Genomic DNA, 20,221 nt, shown 5'->3' with positions numbered 1-20,221 from the left:
CTGCTCTTACAGAGGCTCTGAGTTCAGGTCCCAGAATCCTGTCAGGTGGGGACCTCACGCCCTCTTCTGGCCCCCATGTGCATCTGCATCCATGTGTACTTACCCCCTATACACACACACACACACACACACACACACACACACACACACACTTTTTTCGAATTTTGGTTGGTTGGGTGTTGTTGTTGTTATTGTTGGGTCTTTGAGGGGTGGTGATTTTTGGTTTTGGTTTTTTCAAGGTAGGGTTTCTCTGTGCAGCCCTGGCTGTTGTGGAACTCACTCTGTAGACCAGGCTAGCCTGGAACTGAGGGATCCACTTGCTTCTGCCTCCCAAATGCTGGGATTAAAGGTGTGTGCCACCACTGCCTGGGTAATTAAAAAATTTTTTAAGTTCAATGTTATGATTTGCTACATGCAGAGTTTGGAACCAGCCTGGGCTCCATTCTCATGACCCTGTTGCTAAAATAAAACATATAGGGTGAGGTGTGGTGCTGTATGCTTTTAACTCCAGCACCTGGGAGACAGAGACAGGCAGCGCTCTATGAGTTCCAGGCCAGACATAGCTACAGTGAGACCCTATCTCAATAAAATAAAATAATAAAGTAAGGAGTGCCATAATTCCCTGTGAACTCAGCATACAGCACAGGGCTCAGAGCTTCTGTCCAGATCCTCTTTTGAGTCATGTATTTTAGATTGTATTTAGATTGTATTGTATATACATAATTAGCCTTATGTAAGAGTTCTATTCCTAACCTGTTGTTTTTCATTTGATCAAGCGAACATGATATTTTAAAATTAAGTTTGTGGGGTGGAGACACGGCTCCGTGGTTAAGAACACTTGGTGCTCTTGCAGAGGACCCAGGTTCAAATCCTTAGCACCTATGTGGCAGCCCACAGCCCTCTAGAACTCCAGTTCCAGGAGATCTGATGTCGATGCCCTCTTCTGGCTTCTGTGGGTACCAGGCTTGCATATGGTGCACAGACACAGTTGTATACAAAACATTCATATAAACATAAAATAGAAATGAAAATGAAAAAAACAATTTCAAAAATTAACTTTGCTCTCTCATGGGGGGCTGGAGAGATGACTCAGCAGTTAAGGGCACCGACTGCTCTTCCAGAGGTCCTGAGTTCAAATCCCAGCAACCACATGGTGACTCACAACCATCTATAATGGGATCCAATACCCTCTTTTGGTGTGTCTGAAGACAGCTACAGTGTACTCATATACATAAAGTAAATAAAATGGCCAGAGTGAGCAGGGCAGGAAAGAAAAAAAAAAAAGCCTTTCCTGGGAATGGTGGCTTACACCTGTAACTCCAGCACTGAGGAACACAGGATGACTGCCTGAAGCTTTGGCTGACTTGGGATCAGCATGATACTTTGTTTCAAAAACATTGAGAAAAAAAGTCCTGGATTTGATTCCCAGAACTGAATACGCCAGGAGCAGTGGTACTCACCCATGATCCCAACGCTCAGAACGTGGAGGGGGAGCAGTAATTCAAGGGCATCCTTGGCTGCATAGTGAATTCGAGGCCAGCCTGAGCTACAGGTTTCACAAAACAAAACAACATTGAATTGTACAGGTTCGCTGCACTGTTTTTGTTTTCATGGCTTCAGAAGTTCCCATGACAACAGCTTCTTTTTCTGTGTTGGCCCTGGACATGGGAACTGAAGTAGGATGCTGGACGTATTTGTTATGTCAGACTACAGCCTTTCACAGAAGTGGCCATCATGTCTAGGACAGAATCTTCCTCATTAAAAAAAAAAGAAAATTAGAATGAATTTTTGTTTCCATTGCTTGCAACTTTCAGATCTCAGTCCTATCTATCCAAAGGGATTTTTCAAGTTTGACAAAGGGATTTCACTTGTGTTTGTTTCATAAAGTAATTATGTCAACTGAGAAATAGTTCTTTCCTAAAGTGAATACTAACATTTACCCTTTGCCACCCATCCCCCCAAAAGACAATTGCCTACATGTCTCTTTTTTTTTTTTTTTTTTGGTTTTTCGAGACAGGGTTTCTCTGTGTAGCCCTGGCTGTCCTGGAACTCACTTTGTAGACCAGGCTGGCCTCGAACTCAGAAATCCGCCTGCCTCTGCCTCCCAAGTGCTGGGATTAAAGGCGTGCGCCACCACGCCCGGCGCCTACATGTCTCTTAATGTAAAGTAGTTATGGCTTGAATCAGCAGCAATCCCCGCCCCCTGCTCCCAGGACCATGTGATGAACAGTTGGTCCCCAGTGGTAGTGCCTGCTTTGGGAGGTGGGGCTCAGCGGCTGTAGGGAGGACACAAGGATGGGCCTTTGAAGGTTATTGTTGGCCTCTGCTCTCAACAATGTTCTCTGCCTTCTGTCAGCTCCCTGACAGAACCTGCTGTGTCTCCCCCACAATAACAGGCTGAATTCCCTCTGAAATCATGAGCCAAAATAAAACCTCTTTCTTTAAGTTGTGTCTATCAGGTGTCCTCAAAATGATGGGAAAGCATTAAATGTAGGTACTGTTTAAAAATTAAGGTTAGGGGCTGGAAAGCTGGCTCAGCAATTAAGAGCACTGGCTGCTCTTCCAAAGGACTTTGGTTCAATTCCCAGCATCAATATGACATTTCAAAATTGTCTATGGCTCCAGTTCCAGGGGATCTGACATGCTCACAAAGACAAACATGCAGGCAAAACACCAATGCACATAAAAGTAAAAGATAAAAGTAATGGTTTAGGGGGCTGGCAAGATGGCTCAGCGGGTAAGAACACTGACTGCTTTTCCAAAGGTCCCGAGTTCAAATCCCAGCAACCACATGGTGGCTCACAACCACCTGTAATGAGACCTGATACCCTCTTCCGGTGAGTCTGAAGACAGCTACAGTGTACTTATTCATAATAATAATTAAACCTTTTTTTAAAAAAGTAATGGTTTAGATGTTATTCCAACCTCCTGAAACTCTGGTACCCTCTTCTGCTTCTGTAGGCACCCACACAGTTATGACAGCCTCTGTCTCTTTCTCTCTGTTTCTGCCTCTCTCTCTCCTCTTTCACACACACACACACACACACACACACACACACACACACACACCCATTAATAAAAATTAAAAAAAAATAAAAGCATAAATCAACTTTTAAAAGCTTAAATCATACTTCTAGTCCCAACATTTGGGAATCGGAGACATGAGGGTTGCCAAGAGTTTAAGATAAATTTGGGTTATGTAATGAGTTCCAGGACAGCCTGGGCTACAGTATGAGATCTTGTCTCAAAAGTGTGTTAGAGTATAGTTTAGTGACAGATTCCTAGGTTCTGTTCTTAAGGCATGCACATACACACACTTGCACACACACACACACACACACACACACACACACACACACATAATTTTTGGTCCTGAAAGAAATATAGCAAAGATGGAAGACCAACAAGGGACCACAGTATTGTGAGTCACTACCAGAGGAGGAAGAACTACATAATGCACTTTATTCTAAGAAAAATGGGAAGCTGCCATTTTTCTTTCACGTGGGAGTGATAGTTTACAGTTGGAAAGATCTACTGGAAGAGTCAAGAGCAGAAGCTGATGACCAGACCAGTCAGAGATTTCAGGGTTTGGAAGTCATGCGCCATCTTTGCTGTGCACTCAGTCACCTCTGTTTTCTTAGCTGTGGGCTCTGGTTCAGTGGGTTTGGAGTTTGTCTGGAAATACTATGTGGACAACCAGCCACCAGAGGAATGGAGGCTCCTAAGCGGTGCGGCATGAAAACAGCAAGGGTTCAGAGTAGGGGCAGAGCAGATGGATGAGAAGGTTAGAGAACTGACTCAACAGGAAAGGGGGAAGGGAGGGCTGAGGATGGGTCCTGGCGTTTGGAGCAGGTCACTGATTAGACTAAATCAAGGATACAAGAGGAGCAATGTCAGCCGGGCGTGGTGGCGCACGCCTTTAATCCCAGCACTTGGGAGGCAGAGGCAGGCGGATTTCTGAGTTCGAGGCCAGCCTGGTCTACAAAGTGAGTTCCAGGACAGCCAGGGCTATACAGAGAAACCTGTCTCGAAAAACCAAAAAAAAAAAAAAAAAAAAGAGGAGCAATGTCATGTTATGGTAGTCCAAAATGGACTTTAAAACATGCCAGCAGAGGTCATGCATCAAGAAGGCATCAGGGCCGGGCGTGGTGGCGCACGCCTTTAATCCCAGCACTCGGGAGGCAGAGGCAGGCGGATTTCTGAGTTCGAGGCCAGCCTGGTCTACAAAGTGAGTGCCAGGACAGCCAGGGCTACACAGAGAAACCCTGTCTCGAAAAACAAAAAACAAAAAACAAAAAACAAAACAAAAAAAAAAAAAAAGAAGGCATCAGACTCACCCATGTTAGAGGCTAAAACGAAGAGAAAGGCAGCCAGCTGGTTACCCATGAGCTATGTCTATGTATGTCATTAGTGAATGGAACACAAGTTCTGTGGTGTAGTCAGGTGTGCACCAGATTGGAGAAGTCTGACAGAGAGTAAAGCGAATCTAAGGCATCTGCATTCTGTGGGGCTGAGTACGGTCTGAGGCAGATCAAGTCTCACACTTGAAATGCCTTTCAGGAGGCCCTTTGAATCCTTCAGGGTTTGTTTGATTTGTTTGGTTTTATTATTATTATGTTGTTGTTGTTGTTTTTGTTCTTGTTGAGGGGGATACTTGTTTCTTTGCGTTTTGTTGTTGTTATTTGTGGCCACAACTAGAGATGCAAAGGCACATTCCTCTCCTTCCTCACCCTGTATCAGTTCACGCCTTTGAACTTTATAGTTTCTGGATGTGGGCGAGCATCGTCCAGCCAGCCAATGGGGGAGGTCCAGAACCTCCTCCCTGCCAATGGGGGAGGTTCAGCACTGCCTGCCAGCCAATGGGGGAGGTCCAGAACCTCCTCCCTGCCAATGGGGGAGGTTCAGCACTGCCTGCCAGCCAATGGGGGAGGTCCAGAACCTCCTCCCTGCCAATGGGGGAGGTTCAGCACTGCCTGCCAGCCAATGGGGGAGGTCCAGCCCTGAGCAGCAACTCTGAGCCTTACGGCTGAATCCCAAGCACCTTCAGTGACAGGAACTGTAAATGTAGAGTACAAAACAAAGCAGAAGCCACTAATAAACATGTTAATGCTAATTACTAATATTAATTTACACAATTTTAAACTGATTCATAGAATTTATATTCTAGGAGTGTGTCAAAATTTTTAATCAAACGTTTATTAATTGAATATTTCAACTTTTTTTTTTTTTTTCGAGACAGGGTTTCTCTGTGTAGCCCTGGCTGTTCTGGAACTCACTCTGTAGACCAGGCTGGCCTCGAACTCAGAAATCCGCCTGTCTCTGCCTCCTGAGTGCTGAGATTAAAGGCGTGTGCCACCACGCCCGGCATATTTCAACTTTTTAACTTTCTGTTTTTTCTCTTATAACAGCAATTTGATCTCATTTTCACATATACATTCTTAAATTGTTATTATTATTCCCTAAACATAATGTTGTAAATTTAAAGTATAATACCCAAGTACCAACACTTTAGGGTTTTTATTTTTTTGTTTTGTTTTTGTTTGTTTTTTGTCCTATTATTAAAGGTCCCTCTGAGAAGTTTCATCCATTTACATTTCCATCGTGGTCTATAACTGCAGATTTTTCCAATATAGGTATTTTCTAAATAATAGAATTTAAAATTTCAAATGTGAGCATGTTTAGCTATAAATAAATAAATAAATACATAAGCATTTACTAAATGATTCTTTTGCTGCCTCATGCCAGAACATTCTTGGATCACAAGGACACAAACTAAACCCATACGGGCTGCATGGTTCTTCGTGGGTGTGGGTGTGGGGATCAGACCTAGGGTCTCATGGGTGGGCACTCTACCACTGAGCTACATGCCTGGTCCCTCATAGATACTTTCCTGTGGGGAAGCACTATAGTTTTTGCTTGTCTGAGACTGACTTTGAACTCCTGATTCTCTATATCCACCTCCTACATAGTGGGATTACAGGTGTGTGCCACCACCCCTGCCTGTGACAAAGACCCACTGGTCATATTCCCAGAATCCTCTCTGTTGAGGTTTGCGTACTGTTCCTGTCAGTCATGTATTTTGGATGTGTCTTTATCTTTAACTACTTATGTATTATGGACTTACTTATTATAGACTGTTATTACGGACTTATTATCAAGGATAGCTCCTTGATCTCTCTGGTGCCACATAGCTCAGCTGTTGGATGCATAGTTTCTGTTTTCTCCTTTGTGAGTTTCCATGAGTCCACCTAGTTCAGACACTTACCCAACTTAAGATGTATACAACCCAAGATAAGTCACTTAGATCATTTGTCAACACACAAGGCCCCCCAGGGCCATGGTATAAAGTTTTATTTTCTCCTTTGTGAATGTATTGCCTATGGCTGCTTTGCTGACACAACAGTGGGTCGAAGCCCAAAATATTTACTACCTGTGCCTTCAATGGAGAAGTATGTTGGCTAAGTTCTGAGGCTGGCTAGCCTTATAGTTCTGAAAGATAATACTGGATTTCTCAGGGATCAGATTAAGCAGCTGCCCTTAGCCCCCATGTCTCCACTTCAGAGGGCACAGGACTTTTGTCTGCCGACTACATCTTTGTTTAGTCTTGCCCCAGCTCTTGCCCAAGAAATCACTCAGGCCCATCTGTCTCAGTTACTATTCTATTGCTATGATGAAACACCATAGCCAAGGAAACTTTTAAAGGGACCATTCAATTGAGGGCTTGCTTACAGTTGCAGATTATCATGGCATGGAGCATGTGGCTGGCTGGCAGGCTGGCAGGCATGGTGCTGGAGCTTACATCTGATGCACAAGCACATGGCAGAAAGAAAATAAGACTGGCCTGGCATGACACACTTCTTCCAACAAGGCCACACCTCCTTAATCCTTCCTAAAGAGTTCCACTAACTGGGGACCATGTGTTCAAATATATGACCCTAGGGGGCCATTCTCAGACCACCCCATCTTCCAATGCCCTTACCCTAATACAGTACTTTTTGAGCTTTCATCCTTTCCATTTTTTTTTTTTTTTTCCTTTTGTAGCGCTAGGAATCAAACCCAGGCAAGTGGCTACCACCGAGGTCCAGGCTGATTTAAAACTCAAATTCCTTCAGCCTTCCAACGGCTGAGGACGAGAGATGTACATCACCGTGCCTGGGTCTCTGAGACTTTTGCCCGATCATAAGTGATGACTCTCTTTAGGTCAAGGCTCTCAGCTTACTCTGCTGCTCAGAGTCCAGGGCTGACACAACTATCCTGCTCTCCTGTGTAAGGAGACCAAGAAGGAAACTAAGACCAGAGGCCAGAGGACCTATGGTGAGAGACCCAGAGTCTTGGATACTTGCTTGAGTCTTTAGATCTAGTTATCAGAAGCCAGCTTCTCTTCTTGCAGCTTTGATTTCATTTTATTTCCTATTGATGTGGCTGTAGAGATGGATTAGCAATTGACAGCACTTACTGTTCTTCCAGAGGACCAGAGTTCAGTACTCAGATTTTTGTTTGTTGTTGTTGTTGTTTTTGAGACAGGATCTCTCTGTGTAGCCCTGGATGTCCCATAACTTGCTCTGTAGACCTGGCTGGCCTTGAACTTACAGATATCTGCCTGCCTCCTAAATGCTGGGATTAAAGGCTAGTTCTCAGCATTCTTATTGGCAGTTGACAACTGCCTATTAACTCCAGCTTCAGGAGATCCAAGATCTAACATCCTTTTCTGGTCTCCTTGGGCACCACCCCACACATGGCACATGCACACACACACCACAAACACAAATAAAAACAAATCTTTACATTTGTTGATTTAGAGGCAGTTTTACATAGCCCAGCCTGGCCTCAAACTCCCTGTGGAGCTATGCATGGCCTTGAACTCTTTTTTGTTTGTTTGTTTTGTTTTTCCAAGACAGGGTTTCTCTGTGTAGCCCTGGCTGTCCTGGAAATGACTCTGTAGACCAGGCTGGCCTCGAACTCAGAAATCCACCCGCCTCTGCCTCCCAAGTACTGGGATTAAAGGTGTGTGCCCCCACTGTTCGGCTTGGCCTTGAACTCTTAATACCCCTGCATCTCTTTCTCTCATTCCAAAATTACAGATATGTATACCACACTTTATGCCATGCTGTAATCAAACCCAGAGTCTCTTGCTTGCTAGACAATCACTCTACCAATTACACTATATTGCCAACCCAGCCTCTTACAATTTTAATCCTAATATTTGACTGTGGCAGACTTAAAAACATTGGCTGTCAGCCAAGGGCAGGGGTTTGCTTCAGTCACCCCAGCACTTGGGAGGTAGACTGAGGGGGGCTGCAGGTTCATTAGCCATCTGAGCTACATAGAGCCTCTACTTCAAAATCACCAAGGCAGCAACATAAATCAGAAGTAACCTGCCCAGCATGTGCAAAAGCCCAGGTTTGAGTCCCAGCCTCCCAAACAAAACACACAAGGAGAATCTGCCTTTTCTTTTCTTTCAGTTATATAAGACAATGACTTATTCTTCCTATCTAAGATAGTTTTGGAAACGTTTTCATCATCTAAAATTAACAGTTTAGAGAAATAAGAGACTTGGATCAGGGAGAGATGGTTCAGTGGTTAAGAGCACTGACTGCTGTTTCAGAGGTTCTGAGCAGTTCCCAGCAACCACATGGTGGCTCACAACCATCTGTAATGGGATCCGATGCCCTCTTCTGGTGTGTCTGAAGACAGTGACAGTGTACTCACAAACATAAAATAAATAAATTGGTTTTTAAAATGTGCACCACCATGATCCATGCATGAGAGAGACAGAGAGACAGAGAGAGACTTGGATTAGGATCAAAAGGTGTCTGGAAGACTGCTGAGATGCAGCAGGGAGGAACCCCTATGACTGGAAAGCTAGTGTTCCTTGGTGAGCTTGATGCTGGCTGGCTTGCCTTAGGAGATGGACCACTTGTAGACCTTGGACTCTGTAGGTTCAAAAGATGGGATTTCCTTACAGTGTTTCCATACCCACACAAAATAGCACAGCCTTTGTAAGGCTTGCAGATTCAAACAGACAAGGATGCTCCCTGCCAGATGAGGGTGCTCCCTGCCAGAAACAATTGACCAGGAGCTCTGCAACCTTAGGTGTTGTCCTGTTGCCTGGGACCGTGGGCATGGGATGTTACTTCCTGGTGCACCACAGCCTGGCACTCAGGACACTCTTAGTCTAAAAATGAGTCAGGTCAAGTGTGCTGACCTCTTTTGCAGCCTTGAATACGTTGCAAAAAGAGACAAGCAGGCCTCAGCCAAGTTGGTCATCAGCAAGCTATGCAGTCTTGGATGACAGCCATGTGCTATTGCCCTAGAGGACTTTCAGGCCTGTTCCAACCATTCCAAGTCAGAGGTGTGTTTCATGCCAAAGGCATAATTATGTTACAGCAGGTGAGAGCGAGCCAGAAAGGCAGGTGAACACCCGGAAGTAAACCTGGGTCCATATGTAACACACATAGCCTCGTGTGGCCCTGCTCTTAAAACAGTGTTTGGCTTACTGCTTTGCTCTTGCTGTCTTGAAATTGTTCTTTTGATCCAGGGTGTTATTCCGTAGCCCAGGCTGGTCTCCATCTAGTACCAGTTCTTCTAAGCACTGGGATTACAGGTGCAAGCCATCACACCGAGCTTTGAAATTGTTTGTTTTACGTATGTGGTCATGTGGTGTACACAGGCTTGTAGGGGAGAAGTCAACATTGAATGTCTTCTTCACTTACCACTCTGTACCTTAATTAATCAATAAATTCAGACAGGGCCTCTTACTGAACCTGGACCTCACCATTCCATTGTGCTGGCTGGCCAGCTAGCTGTAGAAATCTCCCCATCTCTTCGTCCCCAGTACCAGGATTACAGACATTTGGGTTAGACAGATACTGGGTATCTGAACTGGACCTCATGCTTGAAGAGCAAGCAAATTTCTCCTCAACTACTTGGCATTTTGTTTGTCTTGCTTTGTTTTGTTGTTATTTTGAGATAGGGTTTCACGTAGCCCTGACTAGCCTCAAACTCACCATGTAGAGGGATCTTGCATCTTATGTGACTACCTCCCAACCAATGGCATTGCAGGTCTGAGCCGCCACACCATGGTCTGGAGTTGTAAACCCATTTTCACAAAGGATGTGCATTTTTCATCTTGCATCCTGCTTGGTCCTCTGGGGAAGCCAGAGATGCACCCGACCACAATCACTTATCTCTCTAAATATCCCAGGTTCCTTGTTCTTCCCACTGTATGAGGGCCAGGATTTCCTCCATGGCCAAGGGCCTCAGTAGCCCTGCCTATGCATAAAATTTACACTGTGGCATCTTTTTTTAAAAAACATTTATTTATTTATTTGGAATATTTATTATTTATATGTAAGTACACTGAAGCTGTCTTCAGACACACCAGTAGAGGGCATCAGATGTCATTACGGATGGTTGTGAGCCACCATGTGGTTGCTGGGATTTGAACTCAGGACAGTCAGTGCTCTTAACCGCTGAGCCATCTCTCCAGCCCCACACTGTGGCATCTTAACCCAGCAGGCTGTAGCCTTGATGTCTACCCTGTTTTCCAGGAGTTAGGTCACCAGGGAAGTCATTTGATTGTCTAATCCTTAAAACTCATGGTTCCCAAACGCTGGTCCAAGGGGTTCTTGGGTACTGCTGAGAATTCAAAAGTACCGTGTGATACTTGACATTTTTTAGAAAACATAGCAAGACTAGACATTTATCAGACATCACACTGACAGGCATTACTCTTTGCCTCAACATTGAATAATACTATGTTGTGTCATTTGCAAAGCCAATGCTATATAATTTTTGGCAGTTACTGTGATTTTTAGAAAAGATACAAAAATCAATGTGTGGTGGTGTCCATTTTGACTCTAAGGTTGGGAAGTTACCCAGTGTCCAACAGGAATGCATCCCATTGGTCACTAGTCCAGGAGTGGAATTAAAATATGACTTTGAGGGACTGGAGAGGTAGTTCAGTGCTTAGCTGCACTGGATGCTCTTCCAGAGGACCTAGGTTCAGTTCCCAGCATCCATATGGCATCTCACAGTCACCTGTATCTAGTTCCAGGGGATCTGATGCCTTCTTCTGGTCTTCATGGGCATTGTTTGTGTAATTACATATATATATGTGTACATATGTATACATATGTACACACATATATATGTGTGTATGTTTCTCTGAGTATATATATATACTCAGAGAAACACACAAGCAAAATGCCCATACATATAAAATAAAAATAATAAAGTTTAAAAATATAATAACATTATAGTACTTTCTTTTCTCCAGTTCTCTGTGTATATGTGCATGTATGTATACCTTCATGTGTGGGTACGTGCATGTATGTGGCTATGTGTGTAAGGTGGAGGTCAATCATGGGTGTTGTTTGCAAGAAGCACCTTGGCTTTTTAAACATTTGCTTATTATTAGTGGGGACATGTGCATGATGTGTGTGGAGGACAGTCTTGTGGCATTGGTTCTGTCCTTCCATTGAGGATCAAACTCAAATTGCTAAGTCTGCATAGCAAGCTGTCTCACTCACCCTCATCGATTGTGTGTGTGTGTGTGTGTGTGTGTGTGTGTGTGTGTGTGTGTTTTGAGGCAGATTGTCTTACTGGGACCGGGCACATCAGTTGTGCTAGGCTGGCTATTCACTGATCTTACTTGGAGTCTGTCTGGGATTACAGAGGCATTCCACTGTGCCCTGACTCTCTATTTGAGCCTTGAGGCTTGAACTCAGGTCTTCATGCTTATGCAGCAAGCACTTCATGAACTAAGCCATCCCACCTACATTATTGAGGCAGAAGTGTGTGCTAAGACATTTACACATGGTGGCTTCCTCCTTGTCGTCTTTTTGTTTTTCTGGTTTTGTTTATTTGTTTGTTTTTAGAGACAAGGTTTCTTGTGTAATCCTGGCTGCCCTGGAACTGTAGACCAGGCTGGGTTCAAACTCAGAGATCTGCCTCCCTCTGCCTCCCATGTGCTGGCATCAAAGGTAGGCACCATCACTGCCTGCTATACATGGCTTCTTAAGTGGTCTGTTAGGTATATCTTTGGGCCAAGACATGCTATGAAAATTTAAGGTGTTTTAGGGGGCTACGTAAGGGAAATCTGAGACCTCTGCACTAAAATACCCTCCCCAACAAGAGCTAGAAAGGGTCTTGTGTTCTATGAGTCCCTCCCAGGTGACTATGGAGGCTACAGAAAACAGAGCATCTCTCTGGGCACAGAGCCAGCACAGCCCCGAGACTGGCACAGCTGCCCCAACTTTACTTTCCAGGGAGGTATCAGATATACAGGGGCTGATGGTGACATCTGCTCCTTTTCCTGTTCCCTTTCAAAAGAGGTTTTTATTTATTTTTTTATACATGTCATTAAACATTTTTTCCCCTACAAGAAGGGGGATTCAGCTTTCGTTTGGACTGCTGTGCTGTGAAGGGCTCATCTATGCTTGAGTAAGAGGTTTTGTTTTTTGTTTTTTTGTTTGTTTGTTTGTTTCTTTTTTTTTTTTTTTTTTTTTTTTGGTTTTTTCGAGACAGGGTTTCTCTGTGTAGCCCTGGCTGTCCTGGAACTCACTTTGTAGACCAGGCTGGCCTCGAACTCAGAAATCTGCCTGCCTCTGCCTCCCGAGTGCTGGGATTAAAGGCGTGCGCCACCACGCCCGGCTTCTTCAGCCCTTCTTACTGGAAGCTGTACTTCTGACTATACCCGTGTTAGCAAAGAAGTTGCCCCACCCACCTTTACCTTTTTTGTTTTGTTTTCTTTTGTGTAGGTCTGTCTAAAATAAGAATTCACGTGGTCTATGCTGGCCTAGAACTCCTTATGTAGCCGAGCCTGGCTTTGAACTCCTGGTTCTCCAGCTTCTACCTCTCAAGCGCCGGTATTACAGGCAAGGACCACAGCCGGAAGCTGCCTCATCTTCTGAATACTTGTTCTCAAGCTGGTGACCATTGGGAGGTCTGTAGCGCCTTTGGGAGGTGGATGGTGCGGGTCACTAGGGGGCATTTAAAGGTTATCCCCACTCCTGATTCCCTTAGCTCTCTGCCTCCTCTATGGGTCATGTGAACAGCCATATACACTCCTGCTGCCACAGACTGGCCCTTATCGGCTTTCACCCCTTCTGTTCATATGGGCTGAAATCCATTGAGGAAAAAATAAATAAATTTTTCTTCAGTTGTTCCTGCCAGGTGTTTTGGTTACAGTGACCCAGAAGGAAGCCATGCAGATGGATTCAAGGGTAAAGCAGAGCTGCCTCTCTTCTCTCCTTAAGTTCATTTTCTACTCTGCTGGGTGCAACCCTCATCTCTGTTCTCCTGGTGTGATGTCAAGAGCTGCTCTGAGGGATCCTTGTAATTCCAGAGAGATGAGTATCTTTCACTTTGGGGGGTGGGGCGTCCGTGCATAAAATCTCACTAGATAAACATAAATTTGTGGGTATCTATTCTTATGACCAGTAGGCAAGAAAGCACTCTGATAGGAGAGACCAGTGTAGCTGACCTGCTATTCTGCAGTGTGGAAGGCCACTCTGCAGCCAGATGAAGACTCAGCATAAAGGGCTGGAGAGATGGCTCAGTTGGTTAAGAGCACTGACTCCTCTTCCAGAGGTCCTGAGTTCAATTCCCAGCAACCACATGGTGGCTCACAACCACCTGTAATGGGATCTGATGCCCGCTTCTGGTGTGTATCTGAAGACAGCTATAGTGTGCTCATACCAATAAAATAAATAAATCTTTCAAAAAAAAAAAAAACTCAGCATGATACGGTCTACCAAGGCTGCCCAGCACGTGTGTGAACACAGAATACACACATACCCACACATGTCTGCTCATACAATCTGCTTTTATATACTCACACAGACAACTCTTAGGTTTTTTTCCTAGACGGATGTAAAGAAATATCTATTCCCCTCAAATAGAGAGCACACAGGCAGACCGCCATGAAGGGATTCAGCTTGGTGAATCAATAAGTTTATTGGGCTTTCTCACAGAAACATGGGTGATTCTAAAGCAGCTATACCACCAAGAAGCCTCGTAGGCTACAAGTTAGAGTTCCCAGTCCAATGTTTGCCTCTCATATAGCCTCAGGGATGGGCAGGCCTCCTGAGGCTCTCTGGGAGGATGGTAGGCCAAGGGGCCTGAGAGCTCTGTAATCCCTGCTTAAAGGAATGTCAATAGGCTGGAGCTCTTGAGAGACACATGCTAGAGATTTAGCAGAGGCACAGCTGCTCTGCAGCAAAGATGGCAGTGGTCTACAGCCTGTCAGGTGGGTTAAAGGAGCCTCTCAACCCACCAACCTGACTTCAATCCCAGGGTACAAAAAGAGGTCAGATTCCAGCAACTTGTGCTCTGATCTCCACACTCAGGAGCACACATATACAAATAACTGAATAAATGAATTCAAATCTTCGTCTCCAAGGTTCTCGGAATTAAAAAACAAAACAAAACAAAAAAAAACCACTGCACTGTCAGAGGAGACCAGCAAGAGGACAGCTGTTGTGCCCTGAGTTCATGGGAAACCCAGATGAGCCCAAGAATTGCAAAGTCCTCAGCAACTCACAAAAGAGACTTTTATTTTTCAAGTTCGAACTCGGTTCACCCACCTAGCACTCACTGTGAGAATGCTGGCAAGCGACTCTGAGTCCAGAAATCATTGGGTTTATATACAGTATAGGAACAGTGTGAACATTCACAGAAAGGGGAGTAGAGGGTGGAATAGTACTGAAGCGGGAGTGGGAGGGGTAATGGGTGTCTGTTCAAGGACTAATTTTATGGCCTGTCTGTGACCTGACCTCTGTTTATCTTTTACTTTTTTCATGGTTTTCCTTGAGCTTGTTATTTCTCTAAGGTCTCAAGGACAGGCCCCTGGAATTTTGCTGCTTATCAGCAGGAGTGTTGAATGCCATTCTAACTCGGGGATGGGGAGGGAGGATGGGAGCCTCTGGCGGGAAGCATAGAGGCAAACTGTCTGTACAACACTGAAGTCTCTCTAGTATCAGTAATTCGGGGGGTTACAACACGGCAAGATCATTGTGGGTGATGGGGCAGAGAAGGGGAGTCTCAGGACATATTCAAGAGATCAGGTTCAAATCTTATCAAATCAAAGCACTTAAGTGACCGACTGTCGTGGCCTGCTGAGGCCCTCCATAGGTTCTGGAGAAGCTGATGGAGACTTGGAAGAGGAGTATGAACAACTCAGCAAGCCTGGAAGGGTTCCTGGTGCTCCCAGTGATGCGTCAGAGTGAATTCTTTTAGAATTTGAAAGCGCTGAATCAGCAGATAAAGCTGCCCTGGATCTGAATGGGAGCTATTTTGGTAGATGAGTGGTAAGAGTGTGTCTCTATGGCTCGGTTAAATTCAGGATCTTAGATCTGTCACAGTAATCTGATTGCAAGGGCTCGCATCACCCCCCCCCCCCCCCCCCGCAGTTCTTACACAACCTGCCCTCTAAGCAATGAGGTGATCGACTTCCATGGGTATTTGACACTGAGATTCTGGGTGAGTTTGAAGGTGATTTGTTGAGAATTCCTTTTTGATTTTGTGTGTGTGTGTGTGTGTGTTTAATATAGTATAAAAATACTTTAGATGGGGGGGGCAGGAAGGTAGGTCTTTGGATAAAGTGTTTGCAGTACAGAATACGGGCTGGCTGGTCATGGTGGTGCATAGCTTTGAACCCAGCACTCAAGAGGCAGACATAGGCAGATCTCTGAGTTCAAGGTCAGCCTGGTCCATATAGTGAATTCCAGGCCAGTCAAGTCTATAAAGTAAGACATGGTCTGAACAAACCAAATAGACACTCCTCTTAAACAAATAAAAAGTACTAGAGTTCAGATCCCTGGAACTTATGTAAAAGCCAGGCAGGCATAGTGGACATCTATAATCCCAGAATTCCAGAGGCAGAGAAAAGGATCTCTGGACCAAACTGACACACTAAACTCAGAACTGACACGCTCAGTGGAGTCAGTGGAGTGGTCATGGTGGTGACTCAGTGACTCAGTGGAGTCAATGAGCTCCAGGGTTAGTGGGAGACGTGCTTCAATAAATACAGTGAAGAACATTTGCAAAAGAAGCTCAGCTACTGGAAAAATATGCCTAATGTCAACTTTGGGAATGTACACTCGCACACCCCAAAACAAAATAGGCCTCTGAACCAACCATAAAACAGTAACAACTGAGGTAACATTTGTTGGTAACATTTCGGGTTGGATCCGTTGTAACACTGCTTCTTCTGTTTTCTTCTGTTTATCCAGGTCTGATTGTTCAAGTTTGGCTTTCCATTACTCAGGCAAAAATTCTCTCTTGCACTTGCTGAGGTCAGAGGTAACTTTCTCTTATCGGTGACACAAAGGGCCTCCATAGTTTCCTTTAGGAAACCAAATGTAAATGGGCTGGAGAGGCAAGATACATACATACAAGATACCTGTCTTTTTTAGAAGAAACCTTGAAAGTACAGTCATTTCTTCAGGGGCTCCATGCTTACTGGAGTCATTTGTATTCTAGAACTTGAGTCTGTAACTCATCGGGATATTTTACTTTGTGTTGCTACACGGTGTTCTTTGGGGCCATAATTCTGTGGATCTGCTTGAAGTAAAAATTAAAATCATTCTCCATCATTTATCCTTCTTGTCAGGAACTGGGGCCAAGAGCTTTTTAAGCTGCGGCAGTGTGTTCCTGATAGATGACATCACTCTTCGGGGGGTGATTTCATTCGTGTCCTTTCTGGATCTATTGGAGAGCAAACCCAGTCTCGGGAGGGAGGGAGGGAAACCCGCACACATAGCACTTGATGAGTCTTTGTGTACTGAAGCCTTAAGAAGTTGATTGGCAGGGTCAAGTGGTCACTGTTCAGAGTGTGACAAGCCTTGTTAATTGGCTCTTTGCTGAGGAAAATCACACAGGAGAATTTTTCTAGTGAGCCTGCCCTAGCAGGTGCCTCTGAACAGCTGGCGGTTCCTTAGCACAACCAAAGTCTTCCCCTGGCTGGCTGAGATCTTGAGACCCTGCTCTCCTGAGACGGTGCATTGTGCATAATGTTGCCACACATAGAGACAAAGAGGGTGCTGATGGGAAAAATCTCATTTGAACACAGTTGCCAGAAACCAGGGCTTACAGGCCCCTGGTTCTGTTAACCCCTTCCCTGGACAGTCTTGCCAGGCATCCTAAGTGACTTCTTTGCCTTTGGAGTACTCATCAGACAAACTTTCTGAGGTTCCAGGACTGAGGGGGGGGGGGGTAGCACCTTGCTTTGCCTATATGATAAAACTACAGAGCTACACCCTAGGAAGGATGAAGCCATCCTTCCCCACAGATCCATGAAGTGAGCGTGTGGCAGGAGGTCCATAGCCTCAAAGAGAGGATGTTGGCTTGTTCAACTAGCTAAGATGGGAAGAACCCTGGAAGAGGGCTGGTAAGAGGAGAGAGCCTGTGTCAAGTTTTACCCTTCCCTTGCAATTCAGAATGTAAGTCCTAACCTTCGACACCCCACACAACCACCCAGGACTGTGGCTGGATTTGTAGATGGGGGTCTTTAAGGAAGGAAGGAAGGTAAGATGAGGGTGTTAGGATAATCTTAATCTGCTCTGATTGGTGTCCTTCTGGAAAGGGAGATCAGGATAAGCATTTCAGCCGGAAGGTGGGGGGTGATTGTCAGCTGCAAGCCTTAGAAGCAGATACCTCGACCTGTGGCTCCCAGCTTCCGGCACCACCTCTGTAGTGAGCTGGTGTTCTGTGGAGGCGGTCCTGGCAGACTGATGTGGGGTGTGAATAAAGGTGACCCTAGTGATGTCCTGTAAGAGCCTCCTTGGCCGCCGTGTGATGCTTTACTCACACCATTCTTCCATGTAACTGGTGTAGCATCCTTCTCTGTCACCTGACAAAGACAGGTGCTTCTTTGTACAGATGCTGATAATTTGGGGCCAGCTACTAGACATGTAGACTTTATCAAGTTGCTGTTTGTTAGTTACCAATCTATTCATATTTTTCTCCTTAGAGTTTGCGGTGAAAGTCCCTGTCTTTAATCTGTGCATTTAAATTGCTAATACCCTGGTGTCTAGTGGTGTTTAGGGAAGTTTGTCTTTCTGACTCAGGAAGACAAGGGCGGGACTGAGTACTGAACTCCTGATTTCTGCTGTACTCCTCAAGCTTGGCAGAGTTTAGAATTGGCTGAGGGGTGACTGATAAACCGGGGCTCCTTGTGCGGAAGAGGCTCTATATAGGAATATAGACATGTCCTGTGTGGCCCAGAATATATGTCAAGAGCACAATTTGTTGCTCAACTCATGTCTTTAAGTGACACAAAAGGCAAAGAAGGGGATGAAAATAATTTGATGTATTAGTGTATCCATGGAGACTGGAAATAAGTATAATCTTTATGGATCCCCCTCACAGTCTCTCCTTTTGGAATTAGGAGAGTTTACAATCTGTCATAATTATGTATTGGAGGTGCAGAAAATGGTAACAGGAGGCAGAGAAATCCTTTTCCCCGCTCAGCTGCAAAGGCAGATATTATAACCCCAAGTTTTGTATTGTACACTTCCAAAGTTAGAATCTAGGGACACTGGTCTGTAGGATGGCATTAGGGAAGCACCCAGGGTCCAGTGTTTGCATGCCCAAGCCTGTACTGTAGGCTTGATATGTAGTTGTTATTCAAAACAGGTATGAGTGAGCGTGTGAATGAATGAACGAAGGAATGAATGAATGAATGTAATTAGCCATTGGGCAGGATCTGATTCTGCACTTTTGTTCTGTCAATCATCTTTGCTCTGGGAAAACAAGGAAAGGAGGGACCAACTGGCCTAGAAATGTTGGGTAATACCAATAAAGGATGCGGCCGAACCAGTCACTCCTGTGTGACTTCCTCTCTTTCCACAGACACGCTACTCAACACAGTCTAAGAAGTAAAGTTCAGCCAGTGAGGGAACAAGAAGGGTACGAGGAAGGAGAGAGCTTCAGCCAGCGAGGGAACAAGAAGGGTACCAGGAAGGAGAGAGCCAGCTCCCGAAAGCCAGTCTCGGTGTCTGGATAACTCAGTTCCCGTTGAAAGTGACAAGTTCTGATCCTCATCTGTGTTGGGGTACAAAAGGAGATGTTGTGTTAGGGTATAAAAGGAGACACGGATTAGCTTTGTAAATTATGTCATGTTGCTCTTCAGTCTCTGTGGCCTCAATACTGAAAATTAGCTCAACAAAGTCAGTTACAAGTTTTCTGTAGCTTATTGGTCAAAGAACAGTTCTCCAACACTTCTGATTGTCCCCTTTCTCTTCGTCCTCAGTCATGCTATCAGTTTGACTGTGCTGATCCTAAGCACACATTTTAGCATGGTCTCTTCATAGGTGGAGGTTAGCAGCAACTGAAGAAACCATTTTTAAGTCCAAGAATAATAATCACTGCTAAATCCTGGTGTATAGCTGGACTTTTTTCTGTGCATAGATATATAATTCCAGTAGCCTGTGATCATTCTACCCTTTTTATTTTTTTATTTACCTATTTATTATTTTTGGTCTCACCTAGCCCAGATTGGTCTGTATCTCAGTATGTAGGAGAAACTGGCCTTGAACTCCTGATTTTCCTGTTTCTACCTCCTAGTGTTAGGACTTCAGATTACATATTACTGTTTTGTATCCTGTATTTTTCTGACACTATGTAATAAAACTATCTTTCTACATTACTGCATTAGTTACATCTCCCTAGCTGCTGTGACAAAGCACCAGGACAGAGGTAGCTTTTTTGTTTGTTTGTTTGTTTTTTGAGACAGAGTTTCTCTGTGTAGCCCTGGCTGTCCTGGAACTCACTTTGTAGACCAGGCTGGCCTCGAACTCAGAAATCCACCTGCCTCTGCCTCCCAAGTGCTGGGATTAAAGGCGTGGGCCACCACCGCCTGGCAAGGCAGCTTTTATAACAAAGTATCTATTTGGGTGAATTGCTCCAGAGGGTCTAGAGTCAATGGTGGCAGGGGAGCTTGGCAGGCATGGCAGCAGCATAGGAAGTTGATTGCTCAGGTCTTGAACCATAGCACCAAGCATAGAGAAGAGCACTGGGCAAGGCTTTGAAACATCAAAGCCCACCATCACTCCCACCAGGAACTCTTCCTCCAGCAAGGCTGGGCTGCTTATACCTCCCCAAACAGCAGTCACCCACTGGGGAGCAAGTGTTCAGATACATGAGCCTCTGAGGGACGTTATCACAATTACTAAACATGTAACCTACTAAAATATCTTTTCTTCTTTTTTTTGGGGGG

The sequence above is a fragment of the Mus caroli genome, unplaced genomic scaffold, assembly GCF_978045245.1.
Source record: "Mus caroli unplaced genomic scaffold, Mus_caroli_1 scaffold_12, whole genome shotgun sequence".
In the NCBI taxonomy this organism is placed as follows: Eukaryota; Metazoa; Chordata; class Mammalia; order Rodentia; family Muridae; genus Mus; species Mus caroli.
Note: the sequence above shows the minus strand (reverse complement) of the source record.